At 35.7% G+C, this 18,616-nt stretch overlaps 1 protein-coding gene across 1 annotated transcript in view; it reads right to left on the reverse strand.

The window, feature by feature from the left end:
• The window catches only part of LOC135154718 (transmembrane protein 62-like), a 29,969-nt gene extending 27,469 nt beyond the window's left edge, over positions 1-2,500 (reverse strand). The window contains exon 1 of the mRNA XM_064102025.1: positions 1,978-2,500. The gene's annotated coding sequence lies outside the window, so the exon portion shown is untranslated. The remainder of the gene's footprint in view (positions 1-1,977) is intronic.
• Between the last annotated feature and the right edge of the window lie 16,116 nt (positions 2,501-18,616).

Below are 18,616 nucleotides of genomic sequence, written 5' to 3' on the forward strand. Positions count from 1 at the left end.
TAGAATCTTTTCTTTTGATTGGCTGTTGAGCCCTGTTACCTTGGAAGTAACCATCACAGCAACACCATCATTGAAGTTACCTAGGAAACAAGTCCCCGTTCAAATTTTACTCATGGTCAGAAGTACATTTTCACATTTTTCAATTGAACCACTTTCTTGGTGGGCTCTGAAAGTTTATCCACTGGTTAAAACAGGATATCACAAAAAACGATTCTGGATTTGAATAATATCATGACGATGAGGTCAAGAGAGTAAGATATTCAAAAATAAAATATAAATTTAGTGTTGTTTATCATAGCAAGACCTTTAGAAACAGAACATATTCACAGTTGAAATCTTGATTTGGGGAACATATACATGTAATGAGTTTTAAAATGACAAGGTAGGCTACATAGAAGCAATAGTTTTAATAACCATTATGCAAAAATCATAACTTATGACATTATTTTATAGGGCCATGTAGTATCAAGTTTTTCAATGATTATAAATGTGGTGATAAATAAGCTTTTCATCAATTAATAAAAACAGAAAATCAATACATGTACTAGCAACTTGTTAGTACTTCTTTGAACCTGAGAAATTACACCAAGATTTCATAATTGTTGGAGGAAAACGGAAACATTCAATATTTTGTAATTACAATAATAAAATACAAAAGATAAAAATAGTAAATGAAATCAACAGCTTGCATACTGCCAATGACAGGCAATTGATGGCTCATCAAATAAATGTACATGTACGAGATCTCTACATCTTTTATTGGTGATTATGCTTATTTAACTTTCCTCTACGCAACTAAACTTTTACGTTTGGTGGATAGGGTCTATAATTTCAGCAAAACTTTTAAAAACCATAACTTAAGACTACATTTGATTTTGAAGAAAGCTTCTGTGTCATGCTTGTTTGATTTTCTGTGGTATGACCCCGGGGGGCCACTTACATTGACGAGTGGATACCATGCGCGACCAAAAAAACACGTAAAAAGGATATCTTTTTCAAGATAGGGCACGTTACGTACGTAACGTGATAAGGGTGTCAAAAACACTAAAATAATGAAAAAAGGGTATCTATTTCGCTAGGAAAGCTACGTGATTAGGGTCAAATTTGCCGGGATGATAAAACAAAATTAAAATGTTTTATAAAGGATGCCCTTTTTTCCCCAACACTATACGTGTTTAGAGTCCGATTTGCGCGAGGTGTGGAAGGTGGGGCCGTACATGTACTAAACCAAGTGGTATGAAAAGGTAAAAATGTACGTGACATACAAAAAATAAAATGTCGCTGTACTTGTTTAGGGGTTCATTTCAGGGAATACTTGCCAAGAGTATCGTTTTGTTTCCAATACTTGTTAATGTTAAGGGTAGGGTTTCAGACGCCAATACTTGTTAAGGGGTGCATTTTCAGAATATGGAAAATACATGTTTAGGGTGCTTTTCGAGACCCCTTGGTCGCGCAAGGTATCCACTCGTCAATGGAAGTGGCCCCCCCCCCCCCCCCCCCCCCCGGGGTATGACCATGGAGTGGAGGTACAATGTAGAAAAGAAATCCTTCCATTGTTGCACTTGACATTTAACACTCACATGTACCCTTTAAAATAATCTCTCATCAAAGCATTACAGCACCACAGTGTCACTAATAGTACCACAATAATTCTTAGAATCTCAGAAAGGGGTAATCCAGACATCGCTTAGAAGCACTACTATCGTCTAGATGTGATGTCGCTTCCGTGCAATGTGCAATTTACTACGGTGAATTGCATGTTCAGTGAAGTAGTGTAGGTTAGGAATATTTTACAGGAACATTGTCAATGATTCACTTGCTTAGGTTCTGACGGCATACAAGAATGATGAAACATATCCGACTTCTTTGAAAAAGTATGTGTGACAGATTTAGTATTTTAGATCTTAACATAAAACATGCCAATGTGGAATTTCCGCCTCAAGAGTCACTCAAAGGACATGAAGGAATGAGACTTACCTCACGGTTTAGCGGTAAACTATTCAGACTATTCTAAATTTCTATGTTGAATCTAACGTTACAGATCTGAATGGGCAGATAGCCGGTTGTAATCTTCGCAGAGAAAATGATAATTCGATGACATGGCAGACGAACAATGAATCATGAATAACTTGGCTTCCCTGCGTGCAGAACGATTTCGGATTCTACTCTTATCGTGCATTCATAGCACTGCATCGTCTACATGCGGACATCATATGATCGTGTCTCAACGTCAACATAACAAAGAATGAACGAGCCGAGTTCGCCGGTCGATGATCATCATAATGCAATGTGTCGTGTGCTCGGAAGGAAAAAGAAACCGGGGTACTTGGTTCATCAGGATGTAAACAACACTTGCACAGCTGATCGACAATGGAATTTGACACAATGACGTTTTGTCTTTATTGCGTAATATGACAGTAGCAAGTACCGGAGAGGTACCCCGCGCGGAGACATGGATGGTATAATGACAGATGGTGCAAATGAAATAAATCGAAGAAAATGACGGAGGGGTACGTACGTTAGAAAAGAGCTCGAGAGGGGGCCGGGGGGGGGGGGGAGCTGAGTACAGTACAGGATCTATCATAGATTGGAGAAAGTGGGTCTACCGTTGTTCTTCACAAATTTATATTATTGGTATAATTATAAACTAAAGCTCTGATCATTTCCATAGTTTGCCGATTATACTTTTCATGCAAAATTTAATTCGTGCTAAATCACTGATGATGACAATAAATATATGTCTACGTGTGTGATATAAGTTTCCCATGACTGAATTGTAGCATATGACTGGTCTGGAGTACTGAGATGGAGGGCTGGGGCAGTTGACCCCGCCCCAAGGGGGAAAAAATCCGCCACCGAGAACAAAAATGAAAAAGGAGGGTCTAGCTAGAAGAAATAAACAGGGAAATGTTAAAATGTGAATATTAATCTGTTTCAGAATTATATTTTCAATAAAGGGCAATAATTTTCTCGATCGCTCGCGACTTTTTAAATATCTCTCTCCCGCCAATGTGCCATGTTCAGTGCCCGTTCAATTTATTACTCACATCAATGTTCAGCTTCACAATTCATTTCGAAAATAAAGAAGTTAATAATGATAAAACTGTAAAATTTACAGAGGCTTGTGGTGATGAATGATGAGAACACTTCAAATATTAAGCCGGTATGATTCACGGATTGTGCTCATATTTTCTAGCCTCTTCTGAATTAATCGCAACCGAAATGAAAATAAATTCAAGCATAATCCGCCGATAGTGAGGGCACATATACGGTTAAAAATATATCATCGACGGCAGAATTTCACTACAAGTTAGACAAACTTTTGTGTTATTACTTTAGCTACGCAAGAGTTCGTGCTGGCCGAACCAATTATGACGTCAGAAACATCACGGTCCTGTAATCTCATTGGATGAAAGTTTGTGCGTCCAATGTACGCAGCTTCCTCAGCCAATCCGCAACACGTAATTGTAACGCTTAACAATCCAATCAGCGAGCTGAAGAACCTTGAAGATAGCTCAGAGGTGTCGTGATCAAGTGGTTTAACGGCAGGCCGAGGGCAATTAAGGAGGTACTCATCAGACCAACAGTTAATTTCTGTGAGTTCGATGAATTCACATCTACGAATTCGGGACGACCCAAATGGAATGTGCGACATGTGCACAGATCATGCCGATAAACAAAAAATATGAATATTGAAGGAAAAACTACGAAATACTTTTAATGAGAAAGGATACAAAAAAGCTATAAAACTAGGCCTGAGTATTTTTTTTACGAATGCTCCGCAGATGTGTGGGGTATATAATCGACAAATTCAGCAATGATGATTTATACCAAAAGTGCTTATAAAAAGTACAATTTTTAGGTCAGAATATCAAAAATTTTCATCTCGCTCTTCGCTATATTGTTTTGTGAGGTGACGATCCTGTTCATGGTTAGATAAAGGGCTTAGAATGTCCAACTTTGGGTCGAAAGATAAAAAAAAATTCAGCTCGCGCTTTGCGCTAGCATCAACTGTTTAGATATAGATACTTATCCTGTTCATGGTCACGAAATGTGCTGAATGACAAGTTTTGGTCGGAATATCAAAAATTTTCAGTTCGCGCTTCGTGTTTGCATCGATTAATTAGATGCCCACCCTGTTCACGATTACAGAAAGTGCTTAGGATATCCAAATTTTGGGCAAAATCTTAATTTTTTTCAGCTCGCACTTCTCGCTCGCATCAATTGTTTAAATAGATACCTATCGTTTTCATAGTCAAAAAAATGCTTTGAATGCCCAGTTTTGAGTCGGAAATTCAAAAATTGTCAGCTTGCGATTCACGCTCGCATAAAAGGTTGAGATTGTTAAGGTTTTTTTTCCTGTTTTTATTATATCAAATTGAAATAAATCACAAAATTTACAAATGATTATTAGGTGATTGCAAATCACATAAACACAAGTTAGTTACACAAAAAAGACAAAATAACAACCATAATAATGAAAAAAACCTACCCACTTATCCTCCCCCACCCCCCAAAAAAGGAATGTGGCAAAGTGATGACTTAATATCAATGTTATCTAAACAAAGATAGGTGATTTGGTAAATAAAGTAGACAAAACAAAATATACAAGCTATGATTATAAAATGGTTTCCCAACAACTATTGATAGGATTAAAAAACACAACTGATTATCCAAGACGACATAATTATGGAGGTTTTTAAACGAACAAGTATATCAAGGAAACTGAGATACAAGTTGCATGAAAAAATGGGAACTGATGTCTACAACCATATAACCAATACAGTGCAGTATTATTTTTTAAAAAATGGGGCACTAAGCCTGTTATACAAAATATACATTGTTAGTTATCATGTAACCTGTTGGCATTTTTGAAAACCAAATTATAAGGTGAATCGCCACTTCTTAAAGTGAGCGGGCAACTTATTTTTTTTCTTAGCTATCAAATATTCCAAGTCCTGTTGTTTTTTAACAAATGTTTTAAAAAGAGCAAAACTTGGAGGATTATTCTTAAATTTACATGTATGAATATAATACTTCAAAAGTAAGAAAAGGTATGAAATGAACTTATCAGCTGGGAGTCCGAACATTTTTTCAAAATTAGAACCATTTATTTGAACATTATTTTGGGAAATTTTCGTTAAAAGGGATTGCCAAATAGGAATTACCCTTTCACATTCGCAAAACAGGTGGACTATATTGTTTCCTCACTTTTATCACAGAAAACACAATTGGGTGATCCCTTAGATTTAATCTTATATAAAAAATCATTTAACGCTATGGCTTTATAAAAATTCTTAAAATAAAATGATCTTAATTTAGTATCAATGGTACAAAAAAAATTGTGTAGTGTACCTTTTCCCAATCGATAGATACTGGTATTGGTAAACGTTCATCCCAATAAGAGTATCTTTTGTCAGGTGTGTGTGATCCCCTAAATAAAATGTATGAATTTCTAGGGACTTTTTTATAACTCAACAATTTATGTACAATTGTTTCATGAACACCAATAATTTTAGGGTCAAAACTCACCAACCATTCTTCCGGGATGCATTTCCTTCTGTCTGTTTGGGGGATTCCAAAATCTAACACAAGCTCTTCAAAGAGTTTGTGACCTAAAAGAGGAGGATTAAATAAGTCTGACATCATTAAGACATTTCTCTCATGCCACATTGGATAATTAAGATACTGTTTAGTTTTTGAACGAATTAATTTGTTATACCACAGAAGTTGACAACCACTCAAATCTGAAAATTTGTTACTATAAAATTCGACAGCAGCTTCCTCCCTAAATAAATACCACATTCTCAATGCTTCAGATAATTGTATATTACCAAGACTGTTTAAAATGCTCTCAGGAGCATGAGATTTCCACAAAATTTGAATATTATTATTAAATTTTTCTAAAAAGGCTACTTCAATCTTTTTCCATGGAGCATCAAAATTCTCATCCAATAAGTGTTTTACCCAAACCATTTTTTGAGCACATGCAAAAGAAAAAGGGTCAATCATTCTAAGTCCAGCCTGAGTATAATCATTACACATTATCTTACGTTGAACTCTATCCTTGCCTCCATTCCAAATAAATTAAAAAAATAATTTATTTAATTCTTTAAAAAAGGCTCTGGGTAATTTAACAGAAAGAACAAAAAAAAGATAGATTAACTGTGGCAAAATAAGAGTTTTGACAACACAGATTCTACCAATTAGAGAAAGATTTCTAGTTCGCCAGCAGTTTAAAGTTTGCTCCATTCTTTTTAGTTTCTCTTTATAATTTAACTCATAAATTTGTACAACATTGAGAGTTTAAACTACCCCTAAACATTTAAATTTTGAAGCCTTCCAAGAAACACCACGGTTTATGTAAGGGAAGTGTTAATTACCCTTCTTAGAACCTATCCATATTGCTTCAGTTTTGCTAAAATTAATTTTGCAACCAGAAAAACGACAAAATTTCTGCAAGGTTTCAAAAAGCTAAAAAAAAAAGAATTATCAGAACCATTAAAAAAACATACAGAATCATCAGCAAAGAGAGATATTTTAACATCTTCATTTTTAAGTGGGATACCTCTAATAGCATTGTCTTGTCGGACTGATATTGCCATTATCTCTATCACAAGTAAAAACAAATATGGAGAAATCGGACAACCTTGAAAAATACCTCGTTCCATAGGGAGACGTTCAGATAGAAAACCATTGTTCAAAACATAGGCATGGCGAGATGCATATAAAGTTTTAACTGCCTCAATAAAAAAATTGCTGAAATTAAACTTTTCCAATGTAAGAAATAAAAAGTTGTGAGATACACTATCAAATGCTTTCTCAATATCTAACAGTACTATAGACCCAGGAATATCTTTCATGTCAGTGTATTCAATTATGTCAAGAATCAAGCGAATATTGTGACCAATAGTCCTACCTTTCATAAAACTGGATTGATCAGTACTGATATGATCATCTAAACATCGTTTGAGACGATTAGCTAAGCATTTAGCAATAATTTTATAATCAACCGTCAATAATGTAATTGGACGATAATTTTTTATAAGGAGAGGATCTTTGTCTTTCTTTGGAAGAAGTGTGATTATGTCATTTCTTTGTGATGTGAGATTCTTAAGTTGACGATGCTTAGAATGTCCAACTTTGGGTCGGAATATCAATTTTTTATGCTCGCGTTTCGCGCTCGCATAAAACAATTTGTTAGATACCCATCCTGTTCATGATTACCAATAGTGCTTAGAATATCTAAATTTTAGTTCAGAATATCAAATTTTTCAGCTCGTGCTTCGCGCTCGCCTCAATTATTTAGATAGATACCCACCCTGTTCATGGTAAATAAAATGTCCACTTTTGGGGTCGGAAATTCAAAAATTGTCAACTCGCGCGAATGTTGAGATAAATACCCATGCTATTGTTGATTTCCAAAAGTACTTATAGATTTTCCAAATTTGAGGTCAGAATATTAAAATTTTTAAGCTCGCGTTCCGCGCTCTCCTCAATATTGTTTAGTTTTACGTTTACCCATGATGTTTACGGTTGCAAAAAAATATGCTTAGAATGTCCGATCGGGAAACATACATGTATAGATGAAAATATTCCCCCCCCCCCCCTCCGGATTGGCGAAAGCTGGATCCGCCCCTGGTAAAGATCAGCTCCCGTACACAATTTTAGTATAGGGCCTACCACTCTGATGAGAAGTCAAACAAAATTGAGACGCCAAAGAGCTTAAAATTTTATGCTTTCTGGTCGCATTTATTCTTTCAAAAAGTGGTATCACAACAAATTCATGGATACTTTTCTTTCATGAACACATTAAACAAAAAAGTGGTCTTCGATTGCCCTTTTTACTTTTTAATTATGAAATAAGATAATTCAACTTGCATTTAAGGCACCTATGATTGCCTGGCGGGGTAGGGGCGCCATTTTCACAGGGGCGCCAAAATTAGGTCGGGCCCCAGGGGTGAAAAATCTTGGATACACGCCTGCAAAAAGTACAACGTTCGTATCTGGATTTTGAATATAATAACAATCTAGATGATCTATTTTCTTAAAGAATGTAGCAGAAATAATTTAATCTGCATTCAAAGTGACGCTTGCAGAATCTTCCCTATTGGGTATGAATGTATTTTAAGACTTTAAGCCAGTGAAATAATGCAAAGAGGTAAATTAAATTCATTTTCCTCACTGACGTACAGATTTGGGGCTTGAGCCCAAGGTCTCCCCCTACCAAAATAGAATAAATAAATGAATAAATGATAAATAAATGAATGAAAATTCCCAAAATCACGACTAAGAAGAAAAGGATAGAAAGAAAAGGAAAGGAAAAGGGGTGCAATAAATACTGATTTCTAAACAAATATTATGTCAAAATTCAACGAAAAATATAATCAAAAAGGTATTTTTTTTGCTCGCTCGCAGTTTTTTTAATAGAAAGATTGTCCCATATGCCATGTCTGGCCCCTCAATATTAATGGGACATTACGCTACTGGTCCTAATCATGATATCTAGAAATAAATTTGTCCTCTATATCTGAATCTCACCAATTTTTTTGGGTGTAATTTGTATTAAAAAAAAACAAAAAAAATCTCAGATGAATTTATTTCGATTATGACAATAGCTGGCGCTGTTACTTTTCGGCAAATGGCCTTTTAGCGTTTACTCCTTTACTTTTTATTTGCAGCTCATTTGAGACAATAATTTACGGAAAGCAATATTAACAAAAAAGAGGGTTGTCACACTTCAACACGGGAAGCAATCATTTTGCCATGAGGCAAAAAAGATTGTGTTCTAATGGTGATCGAGTGACCGGGTCGAGTGCGAACATTTGAATTTTGATTACAGCACTTTTAAATTATCGAGGCGTATACCCCCCCCCCCCCGATAACGCATTTTGAAAGAGCCAGAAATTTGCACTTGTATTTGGAAGGTTCCGTCCCTTGCCCTTCTACTTCTGGTGGCGCCTCCAATCAATGCCTCCATATAGGAGAAATCGCTTTTTTTTTTTACAGTTTTGATTTTTCGATCATGACAGATGCTTGATTTTCTTGTTGTTGATGATTCATCATGAAAATAAAATGTGATAGGCCTATAGCCATAAAAAAGATTCTGGACCGTCATCCTTGGAAATTTTCATATCCAAAGATAGGCCTACTTGTGACTCAATTTATTGTCTTCGTTATAGATTTGCAATTATTATGTGGGGAAAAGTTTTTATCTGTGGAATAACGGTATAGTGCAAATCAAATCTGATATTCCGTCAATTTTTAAGAGCCTTAGACGAGGTCTGATTTCAGTTTAACTATCATGACTATATAGGCCCATTTCTCATTTAAAAAGGGGAATTATATACGATGTACCCCCCTTTATTTTGATCTATCTTTTTCTCACAACTATCATTTTTACTTTATAGAAAGTATATAGGATCCATGATAAGATTTTGTTTTGTCTGTTTTTTTTTAGGTGGCACCCTTTTCCCTAGTAATAATATGCAGGTACGTAATTGTCATGTAGGCTTTGACTTGAAGAAATACAATAGGGTATTGGCAACTTTAAATTATGATTTTGATTTTAAGGGGATTGTTTTACAAGAATTTATTTGGATGTTCATTTTCTTTAGATTTCATTAATGTTTGAAATGTAATATGCTTGCACCGTCGAGATAGCCATTCTGTATTCATTATGCTTGTATTTTATATTTATATTGCATCATTTTCGTATTCATCATCTTTTGTTTTGTTCTATGTATAGACATTGTATCTACATATGTGTAAACCAGTGAAAAAATGAATTTTCTTGATGGACAATAAAGTTATTCAATTCAATTCAATTTTAAACTCTCTATTGACTCTATATATCCCTCTCACCATGAAGGCATGAATTCGCTTCTCTTTTTTTCACTTCGGTGTACTGTCTCTATCGATCTTAAACACGTGGGGGCGCTAGATCTGAAATTAAGCGAGAGAAGAAATCCCGCAGGCCGTAGTACGTGGTGAGTTTACTCTTACGCAGATCTTTCATTTAAGTATGATTTTTTGTAACTTTGCTTCACTGTTTTTTGCAATTTTATTACTTATAAATGAAAAATAGATTTTATGCTAATTCTGAGGTAAAAAAAAAAGGAAAGACAGGAGTTCGGTTGCTTGAAAAAGACGGACCTAGTAAAAACTGCGTTGAAAGATTAAAGCTCGACTGAATATGTATGGCCATGGGAATGCATGTCAATTTGTGTAATGTGCGTGTATGGCTGTAGTTGTGGCTGGTGCGTCGGCCAGCGCGGCGCTCCGATCCCTGCAGATGCTACTTGTCCGGCCAGGGGCGGTATTCTGAAAACCGTGTTAGCACAAAAACGGTGTTAGCTAACACGATTGGTATTCTGAAAATCGTGTGAGCATGAAAAACATGTGGCCCAAGTGGTAACACCACGCATAACATACTTTGTTGTAACATACCTTGTGGGCGCCGGGCGTAAAGTTTTACCTATAAAATTAAAACTTGTTTGCCCCTCTCCCAATTTCTTGAAGTCAGTACTAAAGTGGAACTGGAAGATAGACTGGTAGTATGGGGATGTGTGGTTTCATAGGTAAAGGTATTAATGAGAGCATGGGCAAGCAAAAGATTGGTCAGGGTTAAACTTTTCCTTTTTGAGCTCCCAAGTTTTCTCTAGATTTGACTTGAATTAGAGTTTATGGAACTGGAAGTGCTCTTCACTACTTGTTGTACGGTACTTGATTTGGCAAGTTATTCCACGCAGATACTACTCGATGTGAGAAAGAATTTTGTCTTTTTCGAGTATTTGCTCTGGGTTTCTCTATCTTATATATATGTCCTCTAGTTCTGAAGTCTTCATTGTATTTTGAAGTCTCAAGATTGTCGGTCTTGAATTATTCGGAACACTTGGATTAGGGTGTCTGGAGAAAAAAAATATTTTTCTTATTTCAAGAAAATATCACATTTTCTTTGTGAATTTGAAGAGAAATAACCATCAGACTGACAGAAATATAACATTTTTTGTTTAAATCCAATTATTGGCTGCAAAAAAGAAGAATGAAATAGGGTCAATTTTCAGCATTTTCCTGCCATAGATTGTGTAGTTAAGAAATGGACACACACAAATCCAAATTTTTAGCTTCCGAGAGCTGTTATAAATTTATTATTAATGCCAAAAACTTGTCCACAAAGTGCCTAATAGGCTAATAGGAATTTTTATGCTCCTTCTGATGGTATGATTTTTATAAAGATTTGGAAACCAGATCACTATGAAAAATTGCGACAAAGTGAAAAAAATTGTGCAAAACAAAAATTTCATTTTCCCATAGAAAACGCATGGGGAAATGGCAATCTCAACACACACACAAATAAGGGTTTGCAATTTATCTCTAAATCCTCATTTCAAATAATCCTATAAACTTGTCCTTACTGTCAAAAGAAGCCCCTGAATTTTCTCTTTCCATACATGCCAAACACAAGTTAATAATTCATTCAGATCACATTTTTATAGCAGCCTGAATTTCCAGAAAAAATGTGCCATATTTTCCACTAAATCAGCCTGTTTTGAGCTGACACTTTTCAGTGTGGCTTCAGACACCCTACTTGGATAAGATCTGCTCTGCGGCGTCGGTAGGATAATGAAGGTAACTTTAATTGAGCCAACCTTTCCGGGTAACTCTTGACCTGTAAACTCGGAACTGCTTTTGTAGCTCTTTGGACTCTCGAGTTTCACCTGATCCTTCTTTAAGCATGGATGCCAAATCTGTGAACAATACTCCAAAGCAGGTCGAACTGTGGACTTATAAAGTAGCTTGAAGATCTTAGGTTCAAGGAATGAGAAAGATCTCTTGATGATCCCCATCTTCTTATTTCCTGCCTTTGCTATCTGATCTATATGCTGAGAAAAACTGAGCTGATCGTCGAAAATGACTCCCAAGTCCTTTTCACTGTGGCTCACTTTGATGGTCGGGCCATCCAAACTTAACTTATAGTCATAACTTCTTTCTGCCATAGTGAAGGACTTTACACTTTCCTGTATTTAAGGGAAGTTGCCATATGATTGCCCAACTTTGAATCCTCAGTAAATCAGCTTGAAGGATTTCCCAGTCTTAATTGTTGTTAACTTTAGCAAATAATTTTGTATCATCAGCAATAACTTAATAACACTTGCTTGAGAAGCTAGGACATCTGGCAAATCATTTATGAAAATCAGAAATAGCTCCGGACTAGTGCTGCCACCAAACGGATATCCGAACGGTTTCAGCCCGCGTTGACGGATAACGGTTTTCATTTTTCGGGTTCGGTTATCCGTGGACACTGATTCACCACTTTCCTGTCACAAAAACTCATTAAATTTAGTAAGACTCACCAACAAAATTTATAAGTTTTAGTCGCCAATATAATCACCAATATCAATTAATCTTCTTCGGTAATATATTACCGCCGAAAACTATCGTTTTTATCAGTTTTGAAACATGACCTTATATCAGTTTTGGAGCATGACCGTCCGTGAATGGAGTGAAGTTCCGTTCTGACAACGATGGCGACTTTACTATGGTGTCGCTTAAGATCGTTTTTCTTTCCCGTCTTATGTTTTGATGATTTCAAATGCGTAACTCATCGTATATTTTCTTACCTCGACTTTCAATGCGAGTGAAGAATGAAGATAATTTGAAACCATTTAAGCGTCAAATAAATGTTGATCGGGTTACTCGGGTGTGTCATGTTGTTTCTTGTAATTTATTCATCAAATGCAAAATGAATTCTACTTTTTCTCACAGCAACTTTGGTTACCAATGAAGATGATTATTTTTTGAAACTATGAAAAGTTGAAAAAGTCGAATGAATGTTGATTGCGTGTGTCATGTTGTTTCTTGTAATTTATTCATCAAATGCAAAATGAATTCTACTTTTTTTCACAGCAACTTTGGTTACCAATGAAGATGATTATTTTGAAACTATGAAAAGTTGAAAACGTCGAATGAATGTTGATTGCGTGTGTCATGTTGTTTCTTGTAATTTATTCATCAAATGCAAAATGAATTCTACTTTTTCTCACAGCAACTTTGGTTACAAATGAAGATGATTATTTTTGAAACTATGAAAAGTTGAAAACGTCGAATAAATGTTGTTGTTTTGTGATTTATTCATCAAATACAAAATGAATTCTACTTTTTCTCTCGGCAACTTTCGTTACAAATGAAGATGATTATTTTTTAAACTATGAAAACGTCGAATGAATGTTGGCTGCGTGTGTCATGTTGTTTTTTGTAATTTATTTAAATTGAAATGCGTAACAACATATTCATTTTCAGTACTTTTTTCTCACATCAACTTTCGATATGAATGAAGAATGAAGATAATTTTGAAATCATGTAAACGTCAAATACATGTTGATTGGCCGTTTTATTTTGTTTCTTTTGATTTATTTATGAAATCCGAAATAATGAATCATCCTTTTTCTTTCTTGAACTGTCATTAATAATGATTAATTAGAATGAAAATGTCCATTATCTAGATGTCAATTGTATTTGTGTTATTGCAAATTTTAAATTGTTTACGTATGTTTATATTTTGATAACTTGTTTGTATTTTATTCTGGTAGAATTATTGAATTATAAAAGAATGATAATTGTCAATTGAAAATCTCTTTCATGAATTAATATTTAATATATAAATTACAAATTACAAAACACACATTTTCCTTTATTTCAGTTTAAATGGCATATCCACTATAAATTTTGATATCCATCATCACGTAAACAACAATTATTTAAAAGGCGTTATCATGCCAGAAAGGTTTATGATGTGCGCCCGCCGAGTATGTGGTCGGTTGTGAATCGACGTGTTTTGTAGTAAAACTTACTGTTGATGAATGTAAGTGATTAGTTACTGTTACTGTGATTAAATCTTGTCTTGAATCTTTGTTGGAAGTGTGATTATGTTTCAGAAGTTGAGAAATGAGAAGCTTGGCTATAATTTGGGGAATGGGAAGAAACCCGACATGAAAGTGAAAATATTCCAAGTACGATCCCATTTGAAGGTGTAGCGAGTGTAATGTGACCAAATATATATCGGACGATTCACTCCAGACATGTCCAGACAGGACAGCACGTGCGTGAGCTGAATGATGTAGGCCTGTCTGGTTTTAGACTTTTAGTAATAGTAGACTCGCACTTACACTTGCCTCGGTCAATTTCATTGCATCTTATTTCATTCGATCGGAACTAAAAAATAAACACACATACTCTCGCAACCATTAAATGGGATCTTAACTAGGCCCGACTTGTATAACTCAAATAATAGTCATTTACTAATAGCTTACACAGTCTTACGATCTACATTTGTAGCCGTAGCCTGAGTAGCCTCACGCTAACTCACATTAGTCAAATCCGATTGCAAACTAAAGATTCAACCCAAAATATTCAGCTTCTCGTAATTTCGTGGTTTTCAGAAATATTTTAATTAGCGCACGCTGACTCTCGCCATCATCGGATAGGTTCAAAACTCAAATATAACTGAAAATCTTAAACATAACTCAAAGAAGTGCAAATGGATATTATTTTTTATATTTCAGGGTTAAATTTCGGATACCCGTCCGCCGTCCGGTTTTCAGTGTCGGGTATTCGAATATTGAAATATCCGTTTCAAGTCAGGCCTACTCCGGACCAATAACACTCCCTTGGGGAATTCCACTACTGACTCTAAAACCCCATTAACAACCTGTTGCTCTCTGTTCTTTAAGAAGGATCTGATCTAGTTCAAGACACTACCCATGATTCCATATGAATGAAGCTTGAGCAGAAGTCTTCGATGGGGGACGCTATCAAATGCTTTTTTGTAGTCTAAATAGATACAGTCAATTGATTTTCCTTTATCCAAATCCTTTGTCCATTCCTCAATAACTTCCAGTAGTTGAGTAGCACATGATTTGCCTTTTCTGAATCCATGTTGATGTGAGCTATACAGCTGGTTTGTAACCATGTGATTAATAATCTTTTCACGAATAATCTGTTCCATAACTTTGCCAATTGTACTTGTTAAACTCACTGGTCTATAATTGTTGGGATTACGTTTATCTCCTCTTTTGAATAATGGAGTTACATTCGCCATCTTCCATGTTACAGGAACAGAACCACTCCTCAAGGATTCATTGAAGAGATCGGCAAGAGGTTGGGCTAATTTATCTGCAAGTTCTTTCAATATTTGATTTGGGATCTCATCCGGCCCTGGAGACTTAGTTTTGTCCAGCATCAATAATCTTTCCAGAACCATATCTCTTGTAATGACAATATCATTAAGTATAGAGTCAAAGGGTCTCTCAGGAAATGAAAGAAGATTACTGGTATCTTCTTGCGTAAATGTTAATGCAAAAAGTCATTTAACACCAGCTTTATTAAAGTCATCATCCACAGATGTGCCGTCTGGCCGAATCAACTCTCCAAGACAGGATTTGGATTTTGTCTTATTTTGTACATATTGCCAAAAACTTTTTGGATTTGTTTTACCTCTGATGCCAGTTTATTTTCAAAGTTCTTTTTAGCCTGCTTGATAGTACTTGTAGCTTTATTTCTGGCTTGTTGTAATCCAATCTATTAGAGATAGTTCTATTCTTCTGATAACGATTCCATGCTTTGTGTTTCTCTTGAACTGCCTCACTTGCTTTCCTATCCAACCATGCAGACCTTCTACGTGATGGTTTGATCTTAGGAACAAAAAGATCTGTCACTTCTCTCAAAGCCTGTACTATATGTGCACATCTGGTGTTTACATCAGAGTTAGATGGTACTGCAAAACTGTTGTTTTCCTTTACATAACTTTTCATTTCCTCATAATTGCCACGAAAGTATGCATAACGAGGTCCTGGTTTAAGTCTAACTGGGTACATCTCGATTTCGAAAGAAAGTACAAGATGGTCGCTTTTTCCAAGTGGAGAGCTCAAATTCCAGTATTCAATTATGAATCATGATTTGTAATTAACAAGTCTAACAAATTAGACCACTGACCATTTCTCTGTCTTGTAGGTTCAGATACCAATTGTGTCAGAAATAAATCATCAAGCAATTCCAAGAACTGATCAGAAAAGTTTCCGCGACTTGTTGTTGAATTTCCTTCCCAGTCTATATTTGGCAAATTAAAGTCACCAACAATAATGACATGAGTATGGTTGTATCGAGAAACAATTTCTTGAAGTTGGTTTAAAAATTGAAATATTTTTGGCTGATCGCTCTATGCATCAAATTATATTACAGAAAACAAAAATACAATTTTGTATGGTTGATATTTCTATGTCAGATTTAATTTTTCTTAAAATGCTTTTCATGCTTTTCGAAATTTGCATTGCATATTCAAGTTCTCAAAATTATTGGGGGTATGTATAAATTATGCTTGCCTCCCCTATATTTTAGGGGTGATCGTCCCCTGCCCGCTCCACAATCGATCGAGGCCTCTATCTCAGGGGCCGCGGAAGGGTTTTCAAAGTGGGGGGGGGGGCTGAGCCAAAAGTGGGGGTGCTGAACATGCAAAAATCACAATCATATGGTAATTTTACGTTTTTGTACACGGTTTTGGAAAATTTTATAATTTAATCTATAAATTTTTCTTCAAAACGGCATTTTGTAACATCTTTAAACGAAGGTACGTTATACATAAGCGGTTCAAGGGTCAAGCCTATTGTATTTGCGTTGTGTACAAATGGATCGAGGGATCTACACGAGATCGGTCTGGTAAAAAACCTTCATTTTTTTACCTTTTTATTAACAAATTTTTGGAACCTTCATACGCATTAGGTATGTGTAGAGCAATGGTATCCCGACCCAGGCTTCATGGAGAGTAAGCCTACGTATAGTAGATGACTTTTACTCTCCAGAAGCCTCCAGGCTACCTCCGTCTCAGTGGCCGCGGCCAGGACAGTGCCAAATTATAAAACCGTCCCAGGCCATTCCGGACTGAGGCAGCCATGAGGATTTGTTTTCCTTCCGCTTCAGGGGATACCATTTTCATTCCGCCCCATAGATTATGACGTCATCTTCCGAGCATTTTAAGAGGTGTTAAGATTTTGCTCTTGCGGCTTTGATTCTTGGGTTCCCGAAGTTTTCATGCATAAAGCTTAAGCTTAACATAAACAAATTCGAATGGGTAGCAAGCTAGCTGTCTACAGCTACATGCAGTGCAAGGGGTAGTGCAGTGGCGCTTGCCTGCGCCTGGGTACATATCATATAGATCGAGCGCTGCTAGCGGGGATGAACCATTCCGAGAAAAATCTTATTTTGTTATTCTCCCATATTGCAATATTCCTATGAGAAACTAAATGATGTACCACCCTATCATGTGAACATAAAATTGGGTATAAAAGAAATCTAACTCTTCAATTTCTTTAAACATATTTCTTTAAAAATTATCAGTGTGGATCTAACCCCTTTTGCAAGCAAACTGAAATGTATCCAATTCCTTTTGAATAAAAAAGTGATTTTTCTTTGCCACTTTAATTCACGTTTCAATTTGAATTTCAAATTTTGTTTGGTATCATCAGAGCGACTAAAAAATATAGGTTTTGAGACAAATAATGATAAAATTTATGAAAAATTGATCTAACCCCTTTTGACAAATGAGCTCTTCAGAAGAGCGGTTGCAAAAGGGGTTAGATCCAGTTCAAGAAAATCCTTTTATTAATTCTCCCATATATTGCAATATTCTTATGCGAAACTAAATTTTCATGATACCCTACCATGTGAACATAAAATTGGTATAAAAGAAATGTACAGGTCTGTCTTCATATTTTTAATAAATATTCTTTTCCAAAAAGTTTCTTTGTGGATCTAACCCCTTTTGCAACCAAACTTAAATGGATCTAACCCCTTTTGGAAAAAAAATTGATTTTCTTTGCCATTTTTGTTCATGTTTCAATGTGAATTTAAAATTTTCTTTGGTATCATCAGAGCTACCAAAAGTCTATACATTGAGAAAAAAAAACAAATTTGATGAAAAATGGATCTAACCCCTTTTGCAACTGAGCTCTTTATCAACATTAACTAAAAATCTAGATCCAGAGCCCCATGATTTGTCATATTTATTAGTTCCAAGGTATCATATTTACATAAAAATTTTGTTCCAGGGACCCTCTATTTCCAACATTTTAAGTAGTTAGAGACCCCCACTTTCATAACGAGCAGTTCCGGGGCCCCCTAATTTTGACTTGCCAGGGGCACATACCACATTGGGTCGAGTTCCCCCCCCCCCCCGGGCCCAAGCTAAGGCAGATTGTGTTTGGAAATTCATTGACATTAGTTATTTGCTTAATGCGGCGGTTACGTGACTTGTCAATTGGGGGGTAGTAGAGTAATGTACTCTTTTTTCGACATGTGCGGGCAATTCGTGAGATGACAATTTTCATCATTGAACCTGGTCGTCAGTTACACGACACAACTTATTAAGTCAGCACATTCAATCACCACATTATACTTCAAACACATTGTTGTAAGTTGTATGACATAAGCATAGACAGCTGAAATCTGCCGGTATGGAAAAGTTTTCAAACAATTTGTTGACTTTATAAATATTTCTTTTTATTTTGATTTATTAAATATGGTCATGGAGAGGAGGTGCAGTGTAGTCCAGTGCCAACCGATG

The sequence above is a fragment of the Lytechinus pictus genome, chromosome 7 (genome assembly GCF_037042905.1).
Source record: "Lytechinus pictus isolate F3 Inbred chromosome 7, Lp3.0, whole genome shotgun sequence".
NCBI lineage: Eukaryota > Metazoa > Echinodermata > Echinoidea > Temnopleuroida > Toxopneustidae > Lytechinus > Lytechinus pictus.